The following is a 16,599-nucleotide window of genomic DNA, read 5'->3' as shown; positions in this document are numbered from 1 at the left end:
GAGGAGGGGCAGAAAGAAATCTCAGGCAGGCTCCACACTGTCAGCACAGAGCCCGACCCGGGCTGGAACACAGGCCCACAAGAAATGCTGTTAAAAATGCAGATTTCTGGGTCATATTTCAGATCTAATGAACCAGACTCTGTATTGATGGAGGTCAGGAACATCATTTTTAACAAATAATATCAGGTAATTCTTATAAATTGCCAAGTCTGAGAGCCACTGCCCCATTGTATATCACTTGTAGAACAACTGTAGGATTTTAACTGTATTTACCAACATGAAGAAAGTAGTGTGAGCACCTGCTATTACACTGATGGTTTCCCTCTTGTATTTTCATAATATGGAATATTTTTACAATAGAACATTTCTAAAATATCTTATTTGTTTACTAAAATAAAAAAGACATATGGAGACTTGAATATCCCTAAATGTACACTCTAGTAAAGAAAGGCAGACATAGGTATAAATATGAATAATGAAGGGACTATGGTAGAAGTTTGTAAGAGGTACACTGGGGACATAAACACAGGAGGTACTAATATAACTGGAAGAAGTCAGGCTAGGAGAAACTTCCTGAATGAGGTGGCACAGAGTAATCTGAAAGGTGAGAAGATGCCTGCTAGATATACAATGCAGACACAAGCAAAACTTTCTACCTCGTTATAAAGCATTGATGATACTTTTAAAAAAAAACAGATGTTGCTTTTGCTCAGAATTCTGTCTGAAGTCCATTATTAAAGAAATATTGAAGAAAACAACGATCTGCTATCAATTAAATAATTCTCCATTACTATCCATTATCCACAGCATTTGTCCCATCTCAAACATGAGCAAGTCTGGGAAACATGAACAGATACGCATTTGTCAGCTGAGCCGAACAACCATGGCAATAATGAAGCAGAAATAATAAATCAAGATTCAAATGGTAGTATCAGATCAAAGAACATTGCAACCAATTGTGAAGGAAAATATTCTCTGACTGAAACAAAATCCCCTTGGGGAAAGGCTTCCTTAAATTTTCATTCTCTAATGAATCAACTAATGGGCAATAACTGGCTTTGAAAAGTACATTAGAAAACTTCTGGACATTCAAAAAGTGACCAGTATCGTCGGTATACCTCAGGATGACACTTACCTGAACAACATCAGCATTCAAAGGAGACAGAAAGTAAAAAAAAAGTAAGAAATTATGTACAATCACTAAACATCAGATATTTGTTGTGACTTCTCAATATATGATTTTAGCAGGTTATCAGAAAATATAAATATTTTTTATTGCAAGTATAAGCTTTTCATATGTTAAGCAGTGATTCTTTAAGTTCATTTTACCAGGACTAATAAGTTCATTTAGGTCAGTAGTAATGGCAATTTTTCCTCTTTATAGCTATCCACCTTACCACCATAAAAATAAAGAAGGAAAAATTTTTCAGTCCAGTGATATCAGACACAGGGAGCATTTTATAGAAACCCTCTGTTTCAAATATCTCTAAAGATCTCACTACTACTAGAAATCTTTCTTTAGTGATTTAGGCATGTAATAAATGCCCATTTTATATGCCTCTGTAACAAATATTATTATATGCAAACAGGAAACCATATGTGTTTCAAATAAGCATGGTGGCATTCTGGTGCTCTCAGCCATGGCTGGGGATGAAATCCAATGTCCTGTACACCTGTGGATGTCTATGGCTCTTAAAAAGATAGGTATCTCTTAGCAGAAATCTAGCTCTTAAAGACGCTATGAAAAACATTAAGATGAAAATATATGACTTAGTACATTTACTAAATTTTTCCATAATTACTCAAAGGGCATTTTCATAAAATTATAAAAACAAGATGAAGTAAAAAATGAAATTATGATTAGAGTTTATCAAAAGAGACAATTTAGAGACTACAGGCCAGCCAATTTTGGAGCAAGACTTCTTATTGAGAATTATGTAGATATGCTGCTTCAAATCTGGAGTAAATTTCCTTAACATTTTTGAAATTACAAAGTCCTCTATTAACTAATATCTTTCTTTTACTTTATTAAATCCCCAAAGAACATTTTAAGATATTAAACCACTGTCTTATGCAACCATTGCTCCTAGGCTAAAATACAAAGAACGTTCTTTAAAAGAACTATTTTCCATTCTTCAGCCATGTATCTAGCCACTGTATAGTTCATACTCTATCATATATTAGATTTCTTTCAGTTATTTGAATCAGTCATGCTCTACTAAATGCCCCTGACATAGACCATTCACCTAACACACTGATTCTCCTTGCATTAAAGCACTCATCACAGTTTGGGGTTATCTTTTTATCTATTTTTCCCACTTAGCTTAGAACACTTTTGAAGGCAAGGAAAAGTCGGACTTATTCATTACTATTTCCAGGCTCCAGTGCAATGTCTACCACAGAGTAGATCTGTATTTCTGAACTCATTCTCATTCTCTCTCTCTCTCTCTCTCTCTCTCTCTCTCTCTCTCTCTCCCTTTTATTCCCTCCCTTATGAATACAATGTAGAACAAATGATGAAAAAAATTATTATTCACTTTATTTCTTTGCATTTCTAGCAGAAGGACCTGCTTTGTAGATTATTCAGGGGAGAGAGATACTTTGCCTCATCTGAAAGCTGATGTTTTTGTTTTCCTTGAAGAACAAGCAACTTTGAGAGGGTCATAAATAGTTAAGTGAAAGACAGGAGGCACCTGCCTAACTAAGATGATCACCTAAATCAAACCTAGAAAACAATCAGACAGAAAATACTGCAAACATACTTTCTTATCTATTCCCCTCACTTTACAAAATGAAGTCACTCAGGGTTACAGAAGTTGAGTACATTTCCCAAGAATACATACCTACTCAGTACCAGAATATTGACTTAAATCTATGTCTATTGAATAGCTAGTATTACAGTCTTTCCTGCATGAGCAAACATATCATATATTATCTTGAAAGTCTATGACCCTAAAATGACAATGAAAGCAAGGGAATTTCTCAGTTCTTGAATTTTATGAAAACAACATAGGATCCATTTTAACTGAAATGTTCTACAAGTCTAATAACAATTAAAATATTTTTATGCATAAAATAATAAAACTTGATCTATAGTAAAAAAATGTTATGCTTATGATGTCATCAGCACATAATTATGCTTCTCTAATATAATTTCTTTATTTAAAGCTTAATTTGGCAAGACAAAATTTCTACAAGTGTTTGAAAGACTGTCAAGACTCAACACTGAAGACAAGATGCAAAAGCAAACATTCTTATTCCTGTTACTAGGATTATAAATTAGTACAATCTCTTTAAAAGACCATTTTGAAATAGTGATAATGTGTAAAAGATGCATCTCTTGCCAGCAATTTCACTGTAGAAATGTATCTTAGAGAAATAGTTCCAGGAATATACAGAAGCACATGTAGAACAATGTTGCACATTCTTAAAAGAAAGAAAATTGGAAATAACCCAAAGAGCCAATCGTGGCACATCAACAAATTAGGTTCCATGCTACGGGGTACTTGGCAATGCTAAAAGGAATGTGTTAGTACTATAAGGTAAGGAAATAAAAGTTGACCAAGATTTTTAAAAAGCAACAGAACATTTTATATAGTATGATGCAATTTTGATAGTAGTATATTTAAAATTATAGTCTATGCATAAAAATATTTATTTTAAATATATATATATAATGTCAATAATAGCTCTGTGGTTGGACTTAAATGAATGGAAAGAGTCGTCATTAAAATTTTTATAGCTATTGAAAAATAGTAAAAAATTATTTTCAAAAATACTATCGAATATATTTGAAAGTTTTGATGGATAAATTCCTAGAAAAAAAAACGTATCAAAAAAAGATTAAGTAATAATTAGGAAATATATATAAAGTCATAACTCCTAAGACAATTGATTATTTCATTTAAAATTGTGCCACACACAAAAAAATCCAGGACCAAATGGCTTCACCAGTGGATTCTATAAAATATTTAAGAAAGAAATTAACATGTATCATCCAGAATCTTAGCAAATAAAAAGAGGCAATCTATTCCAACTCATTTTATGAGTTCAACCAACATAAACTTAAGACTAAACTGTAACCAAATAATATTACAAAAATTGAAAAACAAATGGCTAAAAAAAATCCTAAGCAAAACATCATCAACCCTAATCCAGCAATATACATAATGGGTAATAAACAGATCATGAATGAGTCAAATTTATTCCAGAAATCTGGGTTTAACATTTGAAAATTAATCAATATAATCCACTGCAATAACTTAGCATAAGAGAAAAATCATATGGTCATCTAAATAATTTAAAATTATTAATTTTTTTAAAAAATCTTAACAAATAGAAATAGGGGGGAACTTCCTAACCTGATAAAGGTTTTCCAGAAAAATCTAATACTTAATGGTGAAGTTTGGAGGAATTTTCTTATGATATCAGGAATGAGACAAAGATAAGTTATCACCACTTTTACTCAACATTGCACTAGAGATCCTAGGCAGTACAAAAAGGGAAAATTTTAATAAGTTATAAAGAATGGATCAAAAGAAATAAACTCATTATTCTCAAATGATACAACTGAAAATCTAGAAAAATAAAAGGAATCAACAGAGAAATTAACATTGATAAGTGAGCTTTACAAGTCTATAAAAGGTCAACATATAAAATTGGAAATTTGGAAATTATAGTGCTTATGATGGCATAAAAAATCAAACACCTAGGAATAGATACAACAAAAGATGTACAAGGCTTTCACACTGAAAAATTTAAACATCATTTAAAGAGTTTTTAAAGATCTTAAAAAAGCGCTATATATATATATATATATATATATACACACATACACACACATATATATATAAGCCATGATAATAAATTAAAAGACTTGAGTTTTTAAATATGTCAATTACACTCAAATTGATTTCTAGATTAAGTGCCATCCTAGTGAAATTCCAACAAGGATTTTGTAGAAATTGATAAGCAAAATTTCAAATTTATATAGCAAGGCAAAGAGTCGATAACAGTCAAGACAAACTTAAAGGATTAGCAAGCTAGAGAACTACTCTACCAAATATTAAGACATAATTTAAATCTATTCATTACGACTGTGACTATGGCCACAATGATAGACAAATAATCCAGTGAAACAGAATAGCAAGTCCAAGAACAGATCTGCCCATACATGGTACACTTGATTTAAAACAGAGGTAGTAGCATTGCCAAACAGTGGGGAAAGGACAGCCTTTTCAGTAAATGCCCCTGATGACTTCTGAATCCATAGAAGTAAGAAAGCAAAAGTCAAACCACACACAAAAATGAATTCCAGATGAAATGTATAACAATATAGTGTCTGGAACACAATACAAAAAAATCTCCGTAACTTATAGTTAGGAAAGATTTATTAAACAAGACCAAAATAATACTAATTCTGGACTACATTAGAGCTGAGGACAGCTGCTGATAAAAGATAACATTAAGAGTGGCAAAGCAAATCATAGAGTGGGAGAAGATATTTACAAACATTTTCTAAGGGCTCAAATTCAAAATATATAAGGAACCTCCTATGAATCAATACGTAAAAGATAACTCAATAGCAAATTGGATAAAATTTCTGAATGACACTTCAAAAGAGCATATTCAAATGGCCAAAACACATAAAAAAGGTGTTAATTTATTAATAAAAAAATGCAAATTAAAACCACAATTAGGTATCCATTGCCACTAGGGTAGTTTAAGTTAAAAACACTATTAATAGCAAGTGTTGGTAAAGCTAAGCCACAACTTGAAATCTCATACACCACAAGCTCGACTGGAAATTGGCTCAACCACTTGGGAAAAAGCAAACAATTTCTATGTAGCATTAGCCTATGAATCAGTAATTACGTATCACAAAACATGTACAATAACAAATGTACATAGAAGAACTATTGGTAATAATACAAAACTGGAAACAACCCAGATGCCCAACAAGCAGAACAGATATGTACATTCTGAAGTATTCATTAGATGGAATTCTATTGAGCAAGAAAAATGAAGCACTGTTATATGCAGGAACATGGATATTTCTCACCCAAAAGGTTGAACAAAATAAATCTGATGCAAAAAAAAATTGCAGAATATATGATTCTGTTTATATTTATTTCAAAAACAGGCAAAAACTATTCTATGGTCTTGAAGTCAGAATAGAGTCTACCTTCGGGAAAGAGCAAGGTGGTAGTGATTGGGAGGGGCTGGAAGAGGCATTCTTGGGTGCAGACAAGGTTCTCCATCCTGAATGGAGTGTTGATTTCATGGGTAGAATTACTTTGTACTTCTCATTCAGCTCATTTAACTGACACTTCTCTGTATTTCTATTATTCTTTAGTTAAAAGGGTAAAACAAAACAAAACAATACAATACAATGTTTTATTTAAAGCAAAGGCCTTAGTTTCATTGCCATTCAACTTGTGCCTAAGCCAAAATTTAAAAACAACTTTTTAAAAAAAGCTGGGTTAATTTTCTAGTACCAAAAAGGAGTTGCTATGATCTTTAAAATAATATATTCTGGGGCGCCTGGGTGGCTAGGTCGATTGAGTGTCCAACTTCGGCTCAGACCATGATCTCAAGGTTCCTGAGTTTGAGCCCTGAGTCCAGCTCTGTGCTAACAGCTCAGAGCCTGGAGTCTGCTTTGGATTCTGTGTGTGTCTCTCTCTGTGCCCCTTCCCTGCTCATGCTGTGTCTCTCTCTGTCTCAAAAATGAATGTGTTAAAAATTTTTTTAAATAACATATGCAAAAATATAGTCAATCCAGTAGGTATTTTTAAAGGTTTTCAATTAAAATATAGTATATTTATTGCATAAAAATATTATGCCATGGGAATTTTTATCTGACATAAAATTATGTTATATTAAGCAAGTTGAGTCCCAAACTGGAATATTATAAATATCATTTGTAATATTTTAGCAGGCAATATTGTCTGTTATAGATAGCAAATCTGTACTTTCTGTAACCATGACAATTAAATATTATAAGATTAGATGCCTTAAGATAGCATTACTGTTTATGGTTCCTGGTGTTAGGAAGCAAAATTAAGGCAGAAATGCATAAATACTTCTGATGCATAGATCTAAGTTAAAATAACAAATTTTTAAAAAACACAATGCAATCACAATGTTTGGGAAACTGCCCCACGTAAATCACTATAGTAGAAGACCACTTTGTTTATATGATATCCATAAATAAAACATGTTATGAATGTTTTAGAATTCATATATGTAGAACGAACATATGTTCATTCTAAAATGTTTTAATCTCTTGTGTGGTACTAAGTTTATTTGAGATAGATATTGGTCACCTAAAATGGAGAAAATTTAAAATGTGACTCACAGAAAACTAAAACCGGATATCATGGAAAGACGTTAAGCCTAATAATAATTTAGCCTTAGGAGTTAAATAACTTGGGTGTAAATTCTAGCTTTTTAATATCTCTAATCTTTCTCATCTGAAGAATAGTAAAAATAATACAAATCCACTTACTGGATTGGTTAAGTTAGGAGAAATCACATTGAACACATTTAAAACAAAGCCCAACACTGAGTGAGTGCTCAATAAATGGTTTTTGTCATCAATAATTGAGGTGAGACTACAGAGAACACATTGCTTACAAAAGCCAAATAGAAAAATCAGTCTCATATCTCAGTATTTTTAATTTTCAAACTAGGCTACTTCAATGCTCTAGGTAAGTATCCATCTATTTTTCATAAATGTCTTTTTCAATACTTTCATTAATTCTGAAAAACATAATTGACTCACTAGATTCTCCAAGTTTATATATAATACATGCTAAACCAAACTGAAAACGTGAATACTGTATACTTAATTCTGGAAAAGGAGTGAAGAAATGGGCAAAAAACATGAATAGACACTTTTCCAAAGAAGACATCCAGATGGCTAACAGACACATGAAAAGATGCTCAACATCATTCATCACCAGGGAAATACAAATCAAAACCACACTCCACCTCACACCAGTCAGAGAGGCTAAAATTAACAACTAAGGAAACAACAGATACTAGCAAGGATGTGGAGAAATGGGAATCCTCTTGGACTGTTGGTGGGAATACAAACTGGTGCAGCCACTCTGGAAAACAGTGTGGAGTTTCCTCAAAAAATTAAAAATAGAACTACCCTACGACCCAGCACTAGCACTAGTAGGAATTTATCCAAAGGATACAGAAGTGCTGATTCATAGGGGCATTGTACCCCAATGGTTATCGCAGTGCTTTCAACAATAGCCAAATTATGGAAGAGCCTAAATGTCCATCAACTGATGAATGAATAAAGAAGATGTGATTTATATATACAATGGAATACTACTTGGCAATGAGAAAGAATGAAATCATGCCATTTGCAGCAACGTGGATGGAACTGGAGGGTATTATGCTAATCGAAATAAGTCAGAGAAAGACAGGTATCATATGTTTTCACTCATATGTGGAACTTAAACTTAACAGAAGACCATGGGAGAAGGGAAGGGGGAAAAATAGTTACAAACAGAGAGGGAGGGAGGCAAACCATAAGAGTCTTTTAAATTCAAAGAACAAACTGAGGGTTGATGGTGGGGGACAGGGTAGAGGGGAATATGGGTGAAGGGCCTTGAGGAAGTGATGTGTTGGGATGAGCACTGAGTGTTGTATGTAAGCAATGAATCACAAGAATCTACCCCCAACACCAAGAGCACACTGTATACACTGTATGTTAGCCAACTTGACAACAAATTATATTTTAAAAAAATACAATAAAGAAAACATGGAGATGATGGAAAAAAAGGAATATCTGGAAAGGGTATTTTAATAATTCTAGTAAAGAAGACATGTGTGAAGAGCATTGTACTTGTTGCCAGAAATAAAAAGAAATATGTACTGGGATGCCTGGGTGGCTCAGTCGGTTGAATGTCGGCCTCTGGCTCAGGTCATGATCTCACGGTTTATGAGTTTGGGCCCTGCGTCAGGCTCTGTGCTGACAGCTCGGAGCCTGGAGCCTGCTTCGGATTCTGTGTGTCCTTCTCTCTCTGCCTCTCACCAACTTGTGTTCTGTCTATGTTTCTCAAAAAATAAATAAATGTAAAAAAAGTTAAAAAAACAAAGAAATACGTCCTGAAGTAAAAGAAAAATTAAAAAAAAGAAATACGTCTTGAAGTAAAAAAAAAAATTATAAATGTAATATGTACCCACACATAAACATATCTAGTCTAAATAATCAAATATACACAAGACTTTAAAATATTTTTGACACAATGTTCCTATCAGTAGGTTTCATCTCAGACATTAAAAACCTAAGTAAAAACTGTCTATAAATATTAGTTCAGTGAATTTTTACTGGATTGTTCCAGAGTCTCAGTATAATATCAGTGTCCTAGACGTGGGCAGAATGGTGGCTGGCATTGAGGAGAGATGTTTTGGCTAACCATAATACACCAAGCAAACAACTGTAAGTAAGATGACCTTACTTCTTGTCCAGATTTGCCACTAGCTAACATGATTTTAGGCAAATTACTTATTTCTCTGAGCTTGTTTCCTTATCTGTAAGTCTGAATAATCATGCCTTTCCATCTAACTTTCAGAATTGTTGCAAAGGATAAACTGCAGTTATGAATGTAACCATGTTTTGTAAACTTCTGGAGATCACACCAATGGAAGGCCTCTTATTAAATGAAGACAGGGGGATTCGTTTTGTCAATATTAGTTCCAATAAAACTAAATATATATGTACATTATCCATGCAACCATACATCTTTTATTCTTTTTAAAATGTAGATTTAAAAGAGAGTTACCTACTGGTTTAGCATTTGGGAATTATTCAGTGTCTATGCAGTGTCCAAGGCATGAATCTTCATGTCAAAATTGCTTATTAAAGGACTCTTTTTAATGTATCTTGTATAAATCAACAGAACCAGGAAATTAATTCTTGAAAAAAAAAGGTGAAGTTTGACATAGCTTCTAGTTTTTCGTTGTTTGTTTCCAAGGTAGTGATACAAATCCTTTATTCATTGAAATCCTGAAAACAAGAATCTTAACCTTCCTTTATTCATTTCTTCAGAAAATATTTATTAAGTATCAACTATATGTCAGAGCCTTAACTGGACCTAAAAAAGGAAGAAGGCATGGTCTCTATCCTTTAGGGCTTACAGTGGGGATAATAGACATAAACAATCAGTTACAATTTAGTATAGTAAGTGCTATGGTTGGGGTATCTACAGGTTGTTATGGAAGCACTAAATAAGGACCCCAAACTCAGCCTAGAAGTTCAGGAAGTCTTCCTAGAGAATGTGGCAGCTGACTTAAGCCTTGAAAATGTTAGGCAGATCAGTCACACTGCAGAAAGGAGACAGGTCATTTGTGGCAGAGAAGAGAGTATGGATAGGTAATGAAGTTTGGGGAAAAAAGAGAAAACATGATGCATTAGGGGAAATGCAAACAGTTCAGTGTGACTGGCATTGTGGGACTGGAGATGGAAGAGACTAGAATAATAAAAAAATGAACTTGGAGAATTAATCAGGGACCATTTAATACAGAACTTTAGGTGCAATGCAAAGGACCTTAGGCATGTTACTATCAGTAGAGGAGACACAGGATGGAATTGGTTTTAGAAAGATAACTGATGATGGTATGGAGAATGTGCTTGAGAAGAAGACTATAAGAGAGGGAGACTCACGTAAGGACCCTAAACTCTGAATATCCTCATTTCCTACATGGGAAAGAAAGATTTACAGAGATTAAGTAACTTGCCAAACATCACACCATTTGTAACTGGTTAAACTGACCTTCCTGTAAAGCTTTGCATAATTCTAATACATACGTTCTTTAAAGACCAAGGAAACTGCTTCTCATAAACGAATGTGACCAACTCTCAGTATTAGAGACTAGTAACAAATAAAACTGTAGGAAAACAATGACACAGGTCTACATCATCAAAATCAAGTACAGGAGTGAGCAATTATCCAGTGAATTAAGGACCATCTGGATAATCCTAGCAAAAGCAGATTTAGTGCCTGAGTCATTCAGATAATTGTGCAAACAATGTGCCTTGCTCTGGCTGAGTAACCTGGTCATTAATATCTTCCATAGTACGTTTTGCCCCGTGGCACTTCTGAAATGGACAACAGTAGCTCAGAAAGAATTAAGATACTATTCACTTCATGAGAAAGCCACATAAATAATAATGGGATCTTAATAGACTGAGAGGGTATTTTATATGTCCCCAGGAGCCATTTCACACAGTGATATATACACGATATATGTAAGCCAAATCCCACTTCAAAGAATAAAACAAGCTCAGCAATAGCACCCTCAAATGTGTGTTTTAATTTCAATTCTTTGTCAGAAGAAAGTTTTCTGAGCATTAAGGCAATGAGAAATACTACTGCAAATAGACTTATAGGTTAAACTACAATAAGATTAAAAATTTCTATATGTCCAAAAACATAAAAGGTAAAAGGCAAAAAAAAAAAAAAAACAGTAAGAAAAGTTTCACAGTATACAATAGATTCTTCTATGAAACAAGTTAAGAAAAACATAACCCAATAAAGTCAAATAAAATACACACATTAAGAAATACAAAGAGCCAATAAACATGAAAACATATCTGACAATCATCCAAAATCATAGAAACACAATTCAAAAGAATAACCAGATCCACAATTTCTACTATCAACGTAGTCACAATTTTTTAAACCACATACCAAATGTTAATGAGAATCTTGCCCAATTAGTTGACACTGGGTATCAATTTGTGCATAAACTTTTCCCTGGAACAATTTAGCAACAAGCACTAGGAGTATGAAAATATTTACATGTCTGACCCAGTAATATCTGTGAAGTTATTATAAGGAAATGGTCAAAATTGCAAAGGTTAATGTATAATCATGTTCATTTCCTTTTTTTTTTTAATGTGTATTTATTTTTGAGAAAGAGGGAGAGAGAGACAGAGCATGAGGAGGGAAAGGGCAGTGAGAGAGAGGGAGACACAATCTGAAGGAAGCTCCAGGTTCTGAGCTACCAGCAGAGAGCGTGACAAGGGGCTCCAACCCCAGGAACCATGAGATCATGACCTGAGCGAAAGTTGGATGGTTAAACAACTAAGCCACCCAGGCACTCCCATGTTCATTTCTATAAATGTAAAAAACAGGAAACAATCTAAAGTCTCTATCTATAGAAAAGAATAGGTGGCAGCCATTAAAAAAATGGTTAGTAAAAATATTAAATAAAATAATGTTTATGGTATGATGTTAAGTGGGAAATAAAGCTAAATATAAAAATAAATATTCACTTGAATTCTAAAACTGTATGTTTAAAATACCTAGGTATATTCACAGAAATAAAATTGGAAGGTTCAGAGTAGATTTCTCTGCATGGTGGAATTTTCTTTCATTTTCAATTTTTCCTGAAAAAATCTGCATTTCTTTATAAAAGTGTTATTTAAATGTAATATTAATAGGTATACTTTTGAATGCCATTTTATACACTACATTGTTCATACAACCATAACAAAATAATAATCTATCTTCCTCCTGCTACATTTCCAAAGTCACAAAACTGGTAAGTCCTATTCTCAGGATTTGAACCTAAGTGTCCTTGCTCCAAAGTTAGCACTATGGATATAAATATATGAAGTAAAGCACAGGAAAAGTTGCAAAGAAGAGCATCATCAATAATGAAAATTAAAATGTGTCAGTAATATGTGACATCTTAGATTAAAACAGGAAGACATACATTGGGAGATTTGAAAAATCGCCTCCTGTACTAATCCAAGGCATGCAATGACATATACACTGGTATTGGGAAAAATATATGATACAGATTGGAGATCAGAATAAAAATGGATAAATTAATTATTGAATAGATTGTGGGCACTTGGAGGTAGAGGAAGGAAGTCTGAAAAAAAATAACTAATCACAAACCAGAAGCCTGGAAAACTGTGGTATGCTTTGCTAAAAGCCAGTTGAAGGGTGATGACTATTGATGGGGGAAAAAAAAGTTTTTACTATGTATATTATCACAACTTTAAACAGTACTCCTACTAATGGCTATTATTTATGAGTAATGACTACAGCCAAGCCTTATTTTAAAAGTGTTGTGTGCATTATCTTATTTAATAGTAAAAAAAAAAAAAAAATCCCACAAAAAAACTCTGAGGTAAGTGCTATTATAATCCCCAGTTGACTTACTGACATTCACTTATCTGCATAATGATATATAAGATAGCAGAAGTAGGCTTCCTTCCAAAGCCTGCGTTCTTAGCTGCTAGGCTAGTAATTTGAAATGGCTAATGGAGGAGAGATGAGAAAAGAAATGCAGGAGAGAATTTTGTTCCCAATAAAATAAATTGCATCAACTGGGGGAATTCACTTGAAAACCTGAAGCAGCAAGAGGAGATTAAGAGGAAGACAAAGAAAAGGTTAGAAAAAAAGTTAGAAAAAAACTATCACATCAGATCATTGGTGGTATCAAAAAGTACAAGATCAAGGAGGAGATGGAGAATATGGAAAATGGCAGTTCAGAGGGGAAGAAAAATGAACAATACACCAGTAAAAGAAAATGAACATTGGACTTAATGAAGAGCTTACTGGTGACCTAGAATGGGTTCTTTGCTAGGATGTAAACTGTGGCCAATTTGTATATAAAAATGGATGGACATTGTTGATCTCTCTTTTAATAGAGATCTAACACTGCATGTTTTGTATAGAAAAGTATAAATCATCTGTTTCAACTTGGCCTCTAGTTTGTCTCACGGGGCACAGATTAGAGAAAATATATAGAATAACTTATACATAGCCATAACCCCTATTGGAGAATTCAATTATTTTGTGGAAGGATATAGAAATGTCTGATGTCATCCATTACTCCTTTCGAGAGAATAAAAGAGCTAAGGGAAGTTTCCAAAAGTAGTTCTCAGCACACAGCCTTTCAATATATAGGATAAATATATTATCCCTAAATCATTGCTCCAAATCATTCCTTAGTATGATGTTTCCTCAACAAGAATCTTTGAGGCTACTTAGAACTGTGTTCAGTGTTGTGGAGTATACAAAAACATAGGTCATGGTCTTTTTCTGCAAAGTACTTCCTTGCCCAATTAGAAGACAAATCAGATATATGTAAATGGCTATGCAAATAAATAAGTAAGACCGAGTGCCTGGATAACTGAATAACCTTGGCCTGTATTGTTACTGGTATAACACTGAGCAAATTTTGTTATCAATACCAAAAATCAGAGGAAGCTGAGGTATTCTATTTGAAGGGAAACTGCTATACAATATAATTCATAGTAGGTTGTTGAAATATTAGGGTTGAAATAGTGGAATTTCAGAAAGCTTTAGGCAAATTACAGGTGTCCTCTAAATCTTAGTTTTCTCATCCAGGAAAATGAAAAAGTTATCATCAGGATTAAATAATTTCAGGCAATGGGAAAAATAAATGCACATACATTTCTAAAAGAAAGTCCGTGTAGTGCAAATAGATATGAAAAAGCAGCGCACATTTAAATATCAGATCCACAAGTAAAATCTGTACAAAGAAATAGATTTATACCAAGTTCAAAGGTTCCAAAGGTCCCTTAGTTTTACCTCTTGCAAGGTGGGTGGATCTTTTCCCCCCAGTTCTCCAAATGCTGCTATCTGTAAGTTACCATCCAAATACATTTACAACCCAAAAAGGAAGGCAGGGCATATAGAAACCATTATGCTCTGATGAGTTTAATAAAATATCTTGGATATGATATGTATTTATTTCATATGTGTGTTACACTTCAGGTTGGTAAGGCTCATATGTACACTGTAAAGCTGAAAAATTCAGGGAAATAGCACACTCTAAGGATGTATTCAAAATAATATCTGGAAATACTGATCTTCAGACATGTTACAGAAACATTTCATGCAGGGTTTCCTCAGTCTGAGCACATCTTCTCAGGCTTTTCCCCCAGTGGAGAATTTGATTCCCTTTTGCCCCTCCCACTCAGTGCTTCCAGATTGCTTCAGAAGGCCCAGGCAGCCTGCTCAGCAGCAGGCAAACGAGCTATATATAGCCCCACCTTGGAGATGTGCACACAGAAGCACACATGCAAATGCCCATGCTGTATTTGGCATGAATAAACGAGAGAAGGTTGCAGCTTTCCTCTCTCCTTCTTCCCCGTCACCCCAATTTTTCAATAATTTTCAAAGCAGGGTGTCATCGCTTCCCTAGAGTGATGCAGCCTCTAATTTCCCTGCGATTCTTCTGCCTACTGTTTCCAGCAATCCGACTCCGTCAGGAACCGGCATTGGGCCAACACCTACTACCCAGATGCGGTCATCCAGGGAGGCTGCCTTGCAGCCGCGGGGAGCCCATCCGGGTACAATTACTTGAGTCTCTGGGAATCCCTGTGCATAAACCCATTTTTTAGAAACCAGGCTAGGAGGTGGGTCCTCATGGACATCGACAGACTAGAAGAGAGAGGCGAAGCTTTCCTGTCTCTCCCCTCCCTGGCCTGCAGTAAATAGGGGAGAAGGGCCCAGGTTTTCTCACTGGAGGCATAATTAATCGGTAAATGCCCTTAGAGTCGCGGGATTTCTTCCCCACCGCATCACTTCTTCACAGAGGAGCCGGGGAACAAACAAGTGCTTTCCTCCCCTCGGCGCAGTCATTCCCAGTTTTTGCAGGGATGTGCTAGTCTAGACGCAAGGGTCGAGAGGGAAAATGAGTGGGTGCGGACAGGCGTGGGGAGAAGGAGAAGCCCTTCCCGGTTTAGGAAGACCTGCGGGCTCCCGGCTGCTGACATCCAAACCCTCCCCTGCGGGTCGACATGGCTTTCCTAGGGCGCAACACCCGCCGCGGCGGCCAAAGCCTCCGGGAGGAAAGTTGACGAGACGCGGATGGGGGCTCGGTCCCCCCTCCCAGGGCACTGCCGCCCTGCCCCGCCCGTCACCGGGGCTCCCGCGCCCCTCCTTCCCAGCAGCACCCAGACGACCTCCATCCCGGTCCTTCCAGCCGTACTTCGCGACCAGAGCTGCGGCGACCACATCAATTTGGGGGTGACGAGGGCGGGGCAGAGCTGGGGGAAGGGGAAGGCAGGCAACAGTAGCACGAAAATACGCATTCTTTTTCCGAGCTGCAAAGAAGGAAAAGTCCTGCCTCCTACCTGTTTTGTGCTCCTGCTCGCCTCGGCGCCGCGCGGCTGGACCATAACCTACAGGTTTCCCACTTCCGCTGCAAACACCTGGGAGCGCATCTCCGCACCCGGCGCCCCTCCTAGCCTCGGCGGAGCCCTGCCTAGCTACTTGACAGCAGAAGCCGGGCCTTTTAGAGCGGTCATTGGGGCCGCGGGGAAAGCGGGGCGGGCCCCGGAGAGAAACCCGCGCCTCTCATTGGGCAGGCGGGATGCCACTCTCACCCCAGACCAGGGTTTGCTGCGGACTGAGGTAGCTGCTAAGCCCAACTGCAAAGGGTCTCTGCAGTCCCTGGAACCAAACCCTGCTGCCAAAGGATCAAGGACCCCTCAGAGGAGGGACACTGGTTTGATGGCTTGTCATCTGAGGCCCCAAGAGGGAGGGAAGGGCCAGGCAGCACCAGACACCCAGCACTTTCCAGAGCTTC

The 16,599-nt window shown here is 36.0% G+C and overlaps 1 protein-coding gene across 1 annotated transcript in view; it reads right to left on the bottom strand.

The window, feature by feature from the left end:
- CNTN1 (contactin 1) overlaps nt 1-16,285 on the bottom strand; it is a 375,068-nt gene extending 358,783 nt beyond the window's left edge. Inside the window, 1 exon segment of the mRNA XM_030322283.1 lies at nt 16,145-16,285. The gene's annotated coding sequence lies outside the window, so the exon portion shown is untranslated.
- Between the last annotated feature and the right edge of the window lie 314 nt (nt 16,286-16,599).

Source organism: Lynx canadensis, chromosome B4 (assembly GCF_007474595.2).
Source record: "Lynx canadensis isolate LIC74 chromosome B4, mLynCan4.pri.v2, whole genome shotgun sequence".
In the NCBI taxonomy this organism is placed as follows: domain Eukaryota; kingdom Metazoa; phylum Chordata; class Mammalia; order Carnivora; family Felidae; genus Lynx; species Lynx canadensis.
The sequence above is the reverse complement of the archived record's forward strand: the minus strand, read 5'-3'. Positions and strand labels throughout refer to the sequence as shown.